This window comes from Pristiophorus japonicus, chromosome 9 (assembly GCF_044704955.1).
Source record: "Pristiophorus japonicus isolate sPriJap1 chromosome 9, sPriJap1.hap1, whole genome shotgun sequence".
Taxonomy (NCBI): Eukaryota; Metazoa; Chordata; class Chondrichthyes; family Pristiophoridae; genus Pristiophorus; species Pristiophorus japonicus.
The window spans coordinates 195,472,071-195,484,208 of NC_091985.1; positions in this window are offsets into that span (position 1 = coordinate 195,472,071).

Genomic DNA, 12,138 nt, shown 5'->3' on the forward strand with positions numbered 1-12,138 from the left:
GGCGCTCGAATCTTTGGAGTGGGACACGAACCCACGAACTTCTGACTTGGAAGCAAGAGTGTTGCCCACTGAGCCACAGCCAAGTGACATGAGGACAGTCCGATTAAACCTTTCCTTGCAAGGGAGTGAAAGATGCAGCTGCTGGGAACCTAAGCTGTAAAGGAAGAGAAGGGTTGATCAAAAAGAGAGGCAGTTAATAGCAGAAGGGGAACTGACAGGTGGACTAAAGCTGTTGAAAGTTGTAAAACTTTGAGGACAAAGTGACAAATCGAGGTATGTGCGGAGTGAGCTTTTTTGTATTTGATGAGTTTGTCCTTCGTAGCGAGAGGATTTGAGTATAGGAGTAGGGAGGTCTTATTGCAGTTGTACAGGGCCTTGGTGAGGCCTCACCTGGAGTATTGTGTTCAGTTTTGGTCTCCTAATCTGAGGAAGGACATTCTTGCTGTTGAGGGAGTGCAGCGAAGGTTCACCAGACTGATTCCCGGGATGGCTGAAATGTCATATGAGGAGAGACTAGATCTACTGGGCTTTTATACATTGGAGTTTAGAAGGATGAGAGGCGTTCTCATAGAAACATATAAAATTCTGACGGGACGGAAAAGTTAGATCCGGCAGAATGTTCCCGATGTTGGGGAAGTCCAGAAACAGGGGACACAGTCTTAGGATAAGGGGCAGGCCATTTAGGACTGAGATGAGGAGAAACTTCTTCACTCAGAGAGTTGTTAACCAGTGGAATTCCCTGCCGCAGAGAGTTGTGATGCCAGTTCATTGTATATATTCAAGAGAGAATTAGATATGGCCCTTACGGCTAAAGGGATCAAGGAGTATGGAGAGAAAGCAGGAAAGGGGTACTGAGGGAATGATTAGCCATGATCTTATTGAATGGTGATGCAGGCTTGAAGGGCCGAATGGCCTACTCCTGCACCTATTTTCTATGTTTCTATGTAATACTGAGGGAATGCCGCACTGTCGGAGGGTCAATACTGCGTGAACGCTGCACTGTCGGAGGGGCAGTACTGAGGGACTGCTGCATTGTCGGAGGGGTAGTAATGAGGGGGTGCTGCACTGTCAGAGGTGCATTACTGAGGTAACGCTGCACTGTCGGAGGGGCAGTACTGAGGGAGTGCTGCACTGTTGGACGGGAGGTACTGAGGGAATGTTGCACTGCCGGAGGGACAGTGCGGAAGGAGGGATAAGAGGCTCCCGAGGTATGGGAAATGATCCATGTTGTCGAGGGCCACGCCGTGGATCTTGATGACTGGGGGAGCAGTGCTGTGCGGCCAGGACAGGCTGGTGGAGGACCTTTGTCTTACAGATGTTTAGCTTAAGATCCATGCTTTCATATGCCTCGGTGAATACATCGACTATATCCAGGAGTTCAGCCTCTGAATGTGCACAGACACAGGCGTCGTCCGCATACTGTAGCTCAACGACAGAGGTTGGGGTGATCTTAGACCTGACCTGGAGGCGGCGAAGGTTAAACTGCTTCCCACTGGTTCTGTAGTTCAGTCCCACTCCAGCGGGGAGCTTGTTGACTGTGAGGTGTCTTTGGAGCCTCTTATCAAAAAAGGCAGATGTTGATGCCTTTGGCTGTCTGAGAAAAAGAGTCTTCAAAGAAGCTCATGATCCACAGGGCTGTCGTAATACCCACCCTCCTGTGTGGATCTGAGGCATGGACGATATACAGTAGACACCTCAAGTCACTGGAGATAGATCATCAACGATGTCTCGCAAGATCCTGAAAATCCCCTGGGAGGACGTGTGCACCGACATCAGTGTCCTCAACCAGGCCAACATCCCCAGTATTGAAGCACTGACCGCACTCAATCAGCTTCGCTGGGCAGGTCACATTGTTCGTAGGCCAGACACGAGACTCCCTAAGCAAGTGCTTTATGCGGAGCTCCGTCACGGCAAACGAGCTGAAGGTGGGCCGTGGAGACGTTACAAGGACACCCTCGAAGCATCCCTGGTAAAGTGCGACATCACCACCGACACCTGGGAGTCCCTGGGCGAAGACCGCCCGAGGTGGAGAAAGTGCTTCCCGGAGGGCGTTGAGCTCTTCGAATCTCAATGCCACGACCACGAAGAGGTCAGGCGCAGGCAGCGGAAGGAGCGTGCGGCAAACCAGTCTCACCCACCCCTTCCCCCGACGAATATCTGTCCTACCTGTGACAGGGTCTGTGGCGCTCGTGTTGGACTGTTCAGCCACCAAAGGACTCACTTTTGGAGTGGAAGCAAGTCTTCCTCGATTCCGAGGGACTGCCGATGATGATGACTGAGGAAGTGCTGCACTGTCGGAGGGGCAGTCCTAAGGGAGCGCCGCACTATCGGAGGTGCCGTCTTTTGGGCAAGATGTTAAACTCCAGGCCCCCGTCTGCCTTTCAGGTGGAGGTAAATGATCCCACAAACTATTTTGAAGATATTGTCTAAGTCATGGCCATGGGACCTGCTACCTCTAATGCCTCCAATGCAAGTATATCCCTCGTTAAATAACTTGCCATTTTACAGGACAGTCCCCGGATATGGTACTCTGTGCCCGGACAAACAATGTGCCCGGCAGTTCGAGTCTGGGGTGCGTGGAGAGGCCTATAAAGGCCCAACGTCGGAGGAGGAGCGGCAGTTCGAGCAGCGCGAGTCCGGGGTACGTGGAGAGGCCTACAATGGCCAGCCGGTGCAGCTGCAGCAGGGACAGAAGGCAAAAAAGAAGCAGAAAGAAATCGAAAGGTGACGTCACAGCCAAAGGGGTAGGAGATTGGCTGGTGATTGGTAAGTAGCTTTTCTTTTTCTTTTCTATTTCAGTAAGTAACCTTCAGCATTGTGGTTGCCAAATTAAGTTAATCTAGGGGTTAAGTCATGGCAGGAGAGCTCGGACACGTGTTATGCTCCCCTTGTACTATGTGGGAAATCAGGGACTCCTCCGGTGTCCCTGACGACTACGTGTGCGGGAAGTGTATCCACCTCCAGCTCCTGACGAACCGTGTTGCGGCACTGGAGCTGCGGGTGGATTCACTCTGGAGCATGCACGATGCTGAGAATGATGTGAATAGCACATTTAGTGAGTTGGTGTTACCGCAGGTAAAGTGTACACAGCCAGATAGGGAATGGAAGACCAACAGGAAGAGCAGTGCAAGGAAGGTCGTGCAGGGGTCCCCTGTGGTCATCCCCTGACAAAACAGATACACTGCTTTGAGTGCTGTTGAGGGGGATGACTCATCAGGGGAGGGCAGCAGCAGCCAGGTTCATGGCACCGTGGCTGGCTCTGCTGCACAGGAGGGCAGGAAAAAGAGTGGGAGAGCAATAATGATAGGGGATTCGATTGTAAGGGGAATAGATAGGCATTTCTGCGGCCGCAACCGAGACTCCAGGATGGTATGTTGCCTCCCTGGTGCAAGGTTCAGGGATGTCTAGGAGTGGGTGCAGGACATTCTGAAAAGGGAGGGTGAACAGCCAGTCGTGGTGCATATAGGTACCAACGACATAGGTAAAAAACGGGATGAGGTCCGACGAGACGAATTTAGGGAGCTGGGAGTTAAATTAAAAAGTAGGAACTCAAAAGTAGTAATCTCGGGATTGCTACCAGTACCACGTGCTAGTCAGAGTAGGAATCGCAGGATAGCGCAGATGAATACGTGGCTTGAGCAGTGGTGCAGCAGGAAGGGATTCAGATTCCTGGGGCATTGGAACCGGTTCTGGGGGAGGTGGGACCAGTACAAACCGGATGGTCTGCACCTGGGCAAGACCGGAACCAATGGCCAATGGGGAGTGTTTGCTCGTGCTGTTGGGGAGGAGTTAAACTAATATGGCAGGGGGATGGGAACCAATGCAGGGAGAAAGAGGGAAACAAAATGGAGACAGAAGCAAAAGACAGAAAGGAGATGAGTAAAAGTGGAGGGCAGAGAAACTCAAGGCAAAAAACAAAAAGGGCCACTTTACAGCAAAATTCTAAAGGTTCAAAGTGTGTAAAAAAGGCAAGCCTGAAGGCTCTGTGCCTCAATGCGCGGAGTATTGACTGGATCAACTGGGCTTGTATTCACTGGAGTTCAGAAGAATGAGAGGGGACCTCATAGAAACATTTAAAATTCTGACGGGGTTAGACAGGTTAGATGCAGGAAGAATGTTCCCAATGTTGGGGAAGTCCAGAACCAGAGGTCACAGTCTAAGGATAAGGGGTAAGCCATTTAGGACTGAGATGCGGAGGAACTTCTTCACCCAGAGAGTGGTGAACCTGTGGAATTCTCTACCACAGAAAGTTGTTGAGGCCAATTCACTAAATATATTCAAAAATGAGTTAGATGAGGTCCTTACTACTAGGGGGATCAAGGGGTATGGCGAGAAAGCAGGAATGGGGTACTGAAGTTGAATGTTCAGCCATGAACTCATTGAATGGCGGTGCAGGCTAGAAGGGCCGAATGGCCTACTCCTGCACCTATTTTCTATGTTTCTATGTTTCTATGTATTCGGAATAAGGTGGACGAATTAACTGTGCAGATAGCAGTTTAAGGATATGATGTGGTTGGCATCATGGAGACATGGCTCCAGGGTGACCAAGGCTGGGAACTCAACATCCAAGGATATTCAACATTTAGGAAGGATAGACAGAAAGGAAAAGGAGGCGGGGTGGCGTTGCTGGTTAAAGAGGAAATTAATGCAATTGTAAGGAAAGACATTAGCTTGGATGATGTCGAATCGGTATGGGTGGAGCTACGGAATACCAGGGCAGAAAAAGCTAGTGGGAGTTGTGTACAGATCTCCAAACAGTAGTAGTGATGTTGGGGAGGGCATCAAACAGGAAATTAGGGGTGCATGCAATTTATCATGGGTGAATTTAGTGTGCATATAGATTGGGCTAACCAAACTGGAAACAATACGGTGGAGGAGGATTTCCTGGAGTGCATAAGGGATGGTTTTCTCGACCAATATGTTAAGGAACCAACTAGGGGGGAGGCCATCTTAGACTGGGTGTTGTGTAATGAGAGAGGATTAATTAGCAATCTCGTTCTGCGAGGCCCCTTGGGGAAGAGTGACAATAATATGGTGGAATTCTACATTAAGATGGAGAATGAAACAGTTAATTCAGAGACCATGGTCCAGAACTTAAAGAAGGGTAACTTTGAAGGTATGAGGCATGAATTAGCTAGGATAGATTGGCGAATGATATTGAAGGGGTTGACAGTGGATGGGCAATGGCAGACATTTAGAGACAGCATGGGTGAACTGCAACAATTGTACATCCCTATCTGGCGTAAAAATAAAAAAGGGAAGGTAGCTCAACCGTGGCAATCAAGGGAAATCAGGGATAGTATTAAAGCCAAGGAAGTGGCATACAAATTGGCCAGAAATAGCAGCGAACCCGGGGACTGGGAGAAATTTAGAACTCAGCAGAGGAGGACAAAGGGTTTGATTAGGGCAGGGAAAATAGAGTACGAGAAGAAGCTTGCAGGGAACATTAAAATAGACTGCAAAAGCTTCTACAGATAGGTAAAGAGAAAAAGGTTAGTAAAGGCAAACGCAGGACCCCTACAGTCAGAATCAGGGGAAGTCATTACGGGGAACAAAGAAATGGCAGACCAATTGAACAAGTACTTTGGTTCGGTATTCACTAAGGAGGACACAAACAACCTTCCAGATATAAAAGGGGTCAGAGGGTCTAGTAAGAAGGAAGAAGTGAAGGAAGTCCTTATTAGTCAGGAAATTGTGTTGAGGAAATTGATGGGATTGAAGGCCGATAAATCCCCAGGGCCTGATGGTCTGCATCCCAGAGTACTCAAGGAGGTGGCCTTGGAAATAGTGGATGTATTGACAGTCATTTTCCAACATTCCATAGACTCTGGATCAGTTCCTATAGAGTGGAGGGTAGCCAATATAACCCCACTTTTTAAAAAAGGAGGGAGAGAGAAAACAGGGAATTATAGACCGGTCAGCCTGACATTGGTAGTGGGTAAAATGATGGAATCAATTATTAAGGATGTCATAGCAGTGCATTTGGAAAGAGGTGACATGATAGGTCCGAGTCAGCATGGATTTGTGAAAGGTAAATCATGCTTGCCAAATCTTCTGGAATTTTTTGAGGATGTTTCTAGTCGAGTGGACAAGGGAGAACCAGTTGATGTGGTGTATTTGGACTTTCAGAAGACTTAATGTGCAAAGTTAAAGCACATATGATTGGGGTAGTGTACTGACGTGGATTGAGAACTGGTTGGCAGACAGGAAGCAAAGAGTAGGAGTAAATGGGTACTTTTCAGAATGGCAGGCAGTGACTAGTGGGGTACCGCAAGGTTCTTTGCTGGGGCCCCAGCTGTTTACATTGTACATTAATGATTTAGACCGGGGGGATTAAATGTAGTATCTCCAAATTGGCGGATGACACTAAGTTGGGTGGCAGTGTGAGCTACGAGGAGGATGCTATGAGGCTGCAGAGCGACTTGGATAGGTTAGGTGAGTGGGCAAATGCATGGCAGATGAAGTATAATGTGGATAAATGTGAGGTTATCCACTTTGGTGATAAAATCAGAGAGACAGACTATTATCTGAATGGTGACAGATTAGGAAAAGGGGAGGTGCAATGAGACCTGGGTGTCATGGTACATCAGGCATGCAGGTAAAGCAGGCGGTTAAGAAAGCAAATGGCATGTTGGCCTTCATAGCGAGGGGATTTGAGTACAGGGGCAGGGAGGTGATCCTACAGTTGTACAGGGCCTTGGTGAGGCCACACCTGGAGTATTGTGTACAGTTTGGTCTCCTAACTTGAGGAAGGACATTCTTGCTATTGAGGGAGTGCAGCGAAGGTTCACCAGACTGATTCCCGGGATGGCGTGACAGACATATCAAGAAAGACTGGATCAACGGGGCTTTTATTCACTGGAGTTCAGAAGAATGAGAGGGGATCTCATAAAAATGTTTAAAATTCTGACGGGTTTAGACAGGTTAGATGCAGGAAGAATGTTCCCAATGTTGGGGAAGCCCAGAATCAGGGGTCACTGTCTAAGGATAAGAGATAAGCCATTTAGGACCGAGATGAGGAGAAACTTCTTCACCCAGAGAGTGGTGAACCTGTGGAATTCTTTACCACAGAAAGTTGTTGAGGCCAATTCACTAAATATATTCAAAAAGGAGTTAGATGAGGTCCTTACTACTCGGGGAATCAAGGGGTATGGCAAGAAAGCAGGAATGGGGTACTGAAGTTGAATGTTCAGCCATGAACTCATTGAATGGCGGTGCAGGCTCGAAGGGTCGAATGGCCTACTCCTGCATTTTCTATGTTTCTGTGTTTCTATGGAAGTGTCCCTGCTTCATGAACCTCGTCCCTGAATACCTTGGCTGCCATTGTATTGGAATAAGCTCCATCTATAGTAATAATAGTCAGTTTTTGTCTGTCCTGGGGCACGTGGTACGGACTGAATGACAGTTGCACTCACCAATTGGCGATTTGGGCCCACCCGGCCTGGCAACCTGTCAGGGCAGGGAGCGATGGAGGCGGCAGTGGATGCAACGGGGTCAATCGGCATGGGGGCGGGGCCAATGTCATAGGGGCGGGGTCAATGGGCAATTGGTGCTGGGCCGTTGGGCACAGGGGGGGCGGGGTCAATGGGCATGGGGGGCAATTGGCATGCGGTGGGGTCAATGGGCACAGGGGGAATGGACATGTGGCGGGGTCAATGGGCACAGGGGAATGGGCACGGGGCGAGGTCAATGGGCATGAGGGGGCAATGGGCACTGGGAGGGTAATGGGCACATTGTGGGTAATGGGCACAGGGGGTAATGGGCACAGGGGGTAATGGGCACAGGGCGGGTAATGGGCACAGGGGGTGATGGGCACAGGGGGTAATGGGCACAGGGTGGGTAGTGGGCACAGGAGGTAATGGGCACAGGTGGTAATGGGCACACAGGTTAAGGTCACAGGGGGGTAATGGTCAATGGGTGGGTAATAGGCACAGGGTGGATAATAGGCACAGGGTGGGTAATCAGCACAGAGTGGGTAATGGGCACAGGGGATAAATGGCACAGGGAATAATGGGCACAGGGTGGGTAATGGGCACGGGGGTAATGGGCACAGGATGGACAATGGACACAGGGGGTCATGGGCACAGGGGGTAAGGGGCACAGGGTGGATAATGGGCACAGGGTGGGTAATGAGCACAGGGTGGGTAATGGGCACAGGGGGATAATGGGCATGGGGGTGATGGACACGGCGTGTAATGGGCACAAGGGTTAATGGGCACAGGGGGCAATGGACAAAGCGTGGGTAATGGGCACAGGGGTTAATGGGCACAGGGGGGTAATGGGCACAGGAGTTAATGGGCACAGGGTGGGAAATGGGCACGGAGGTAATGGGCACAGGGGAATAATGGACACAGGGTGTAATGGTACAGGGGGTAATGGGCACCGGGTGGTAATGGGCACAGAGGGTAATGGGCACAGGGTGGGTAATGGGCACAGGGTGGGTAATGGACACATGGTGGGTAATGGGCACGGTGGTAAAGGGCACAGGGGGTAATGGGCATAGTGGGGTAATGGGCACAGGGGGTAATGGGCACAGGGTGGGCAATATGCACCGTGGGGTAATGGGCACAGGGGGTAATGGACACAGGGGGTAATGGGCACAGGGAGTAATGGGCACAGAGTGGGTAATGGGCACGGGGGTAATGGGCACAGGGAGTAATGGGAGCAGGGTGGGTAATGGACACAGGGGGTAATGGACACAGAGGGTAATGGACACAGGGGGTAATGGGCACGGGGGTAATGGGCACAGGGGGTAATGGGCAGAGCAGGATAATGCGTACAGGGGGTAATGGGCACAGGGGGTAATGGGCTCAGGGGGTGATGGGCACAGGGCATAAATGGGCACGCAGATAATGGACACAGGGTGGTAATGGGCACAGGTGGGTAATGGGCACAGGAGGTAACGGGCACAGGGGGGTAATGGGTACAGTGTGTAATGGGCGCTGGGGGTAATGGGCACAGGGGGTAATAGACCCAGGGGTTAATTGGCACAGGGGTGTAATGGGCACAGGGAGTAATGGACACGGGGTTGTAATGGGCACAGGAGGGTAATTGACACAGGGGAGTAATGGGCACAGGGGGTAATGGGCACATGGGGTAATGGGCACAGGGGGTAATGGGCACAGTGTGGGTAATGGACACAGAGGGTAATGGGCACAGTGGATAATGGGCACAGGGGGTAATGGACACAGGGGGTAATGGGCACAGGAGATAATGTGCAAAGGGGAGTAATGGGAACAGGGGGTAATGGTCAGAGGGGGAAATGGGCACAGGGTGGGTAATGGGCACAGGGGACAATGGGCACAGCGGGTAATGGACACAGGGTGTAATGGGAACAGATGGTCATGGGCACAGGTGCTAATGGGCACAGGGTGGGTAATGGGCACAGGATATAATGGGCACAGGGGTAATGGACACGGGGTTAATGGGCACAGGGGGTAATGGACACAGTGAGTAATGGCAAAGAGGGTAATGGGCACAGGGGCTAATGGGCACATGGTGGGTAATGGGAACGGGGGTAATGGGCACAGGGGTTAATGGGCACAGGGGGGTAATGGGCACAAGGAGTAATGGACACGGGGGTAAAGGACACAGGAGGGTAATGGGCACAGGGGGGTAATGGGCACATGGAGTAATGGGCACAGGGGGCAATGGGTACAGGGGGTAATGGGCACAGGGGGTAATGGACACAGGGTGGGAAATGGACACACGGGGTAATGGGTACAGGGGGTAATTGGAACAGGGAGTAATGTGCACAGGGGGGTAATGTGCACAGGGGGGTAATGGGCACAGGGAGTAATGGACACAGGGGGGTAATGGACACAGGGGGGTAATGGGCAAAGGCAGTAATGGGCACAAGAGGTCATGGGCACAGGGGGTAATGGGCACAGGAGGTAATGGACATAGGGGGTAATGGGCATAGGAGATAATGTGCAAAGGGGAGTAATGGGAACGGGGATAATTGGCAGAGGGGGTAATGGACACAGTGGGGTAATGGGAACAGGGGGTAATGAGCATAGAGTGTAATGGGAACATGGTGGGTAATGGACAAAGGGGGCAATGGACATGGGGGTAATGGGCACAGGGGGTAATGGTCACAGGAGGGTAATGGGAACAGGGAGTAATGGACATAGGGGGGTAATGGGCACAGGTGGGTAATGGGCACAGGAGGTAATGGGCACAGGGGGGGTCATGGGTACAGTGTGTAATGGGCGCTGGGGGTAATGGGCACAGGTGGTAATAGACCCAGTGGTTAATGGGCACAGGGGTGTAATGGGCACAGGGAGTAATTGACACGGGGGTGTAATGGACACAGGAGGGTAAGTGACACAGGGGAGTAATGGGAACAGGGGGTAATGGGTTAGAGGGCGTAATGGGCACAGGGTGGGTAATGGGCAAAGGGGACAATGGGCACAGCGGGTAATGGGCACAGGGGGTAATGGGAACAGATGGTCATGGGCACAGGTGCTAATGGGCACAGGGTGGGTAATGGGCACAGGGGGTAATGGGCACAGGGGGTAATGGACACAGGAGGTAATGGGCATAGGGGGTAATGGGCACAGGAGATAATGTGCAAAGGGGAGTAATGGGAACGGGGGTAATTGGCAGAGGGGGTAATGGGCACAGTGGGGTAATGGGAACAGGGGGTAATGAGCACAGAGTGTAATGGGCACAGGGTGGGTAATGGACAAAGGGGCAATGGACACAGGCGGTAATGGGCACAGGGGGTAATAGGCACAGGGGGTAATGGGCACAGGGTGCCTAATGGACACAGGGGGTAATGGGCACAGGGGGTAATGCGCACAGGGAGGGTAATGGACACAGGGGGTAATGGGCACAGGAGAGAATGTGCAAAGGGGAGTAATGGGAACAGGGGGCTAATAGGCACAGGGGGTAATGGGCACAGGGGTGTAATGGGCACAGGGGGGTAACGGGCACATGAGGTAATCGGCACAGGGGGGTAATGGGTACAGTAGGTAATGGACGCTGGGGGTAATGGGCACAGGGGGGTAATGGGTACAGTAGGTAATGGGCGCTGGGGGTAATGGGCACAGGGAGTAATTGACCCAGGGGTTAATGGGCACAAGGGGTAATGGGCACAGGGAGTAATGGACACAGGGGGGTAATGGACACAGGAGGGTAATGGACACAGGGGAGTAATGGGCACAGGTGGTAATGGGCACAGGGGGTAATGGGCACAGGGTTTAATGTGCACAGTGGGTAATGGGCACAGTGTGGGTAATGGACACAGGGGTTAATGGGCACAGGGGATAATGGGCACAGGGGGTAATGGACACAGGAAGTAATGGGCACAGGAGATAATGTGCAAAGGGGAGTAATGGGAACAGCGGGTAATGGGCAGAGGGGGTAATGGGCACAGGGGTAATGGGCACAGGGTGGGTAATGGACACAGGGGGTAATGGGCACAGGGGTTAATGTGCACAGGGACGGTAATGAACACAGGGGGCAATGGACACAGGGGGTAATGGGCACAGGGGGGTAATGGGTACAGTAGGTAATGGGCGCTGGGGGTAATGGGCACAGGGAGTAATTGACCCAGGGGTTAATGGGCACAAGGGGTAATGGGCACAGGGAGTAATGGACACAGGGGGGTAATGGACACAGGAGGGTAATGGACACAGGGGAGTAATGGGCACAGGTGGTAATGGGCACAGGGGGTAATGGGCACAGGGTTTAATGTGCACAGTGGGTAATGGCCACAGTGTGGGTAATGGACACAGGGGTTAATGGGCACAGGGGATAATGGGCACAGGGGGTAATGGACACAGGAAGTAATGGGCACAGGAGATAATGTGCAAAGGGGAGTAATGGGAACAGGGGGTAATGGGCAGAGGGAGTAATGGGCACAGGGGTAATGGGCACAGGGTGGGTAATGGACACAGGGGGTAATGGGCACAGGGGTTAATGTGCACAGGGAGGGTAATGAACACAGGGGGGTAATGGACACAGGGGGTAATGGGCACAGGGGGGTAATGGGTACAGTAGGTAATGGGCGCTGGGGGTAATGGGCACAGGGTGTAATTGACCCAGGGGTTAATGGGCACAAGGGGTAATGGGCACAGGGAGTAATGGACACAGGGGGGTAATGGACACAGGAGGGTAATGGACACAGGGGAG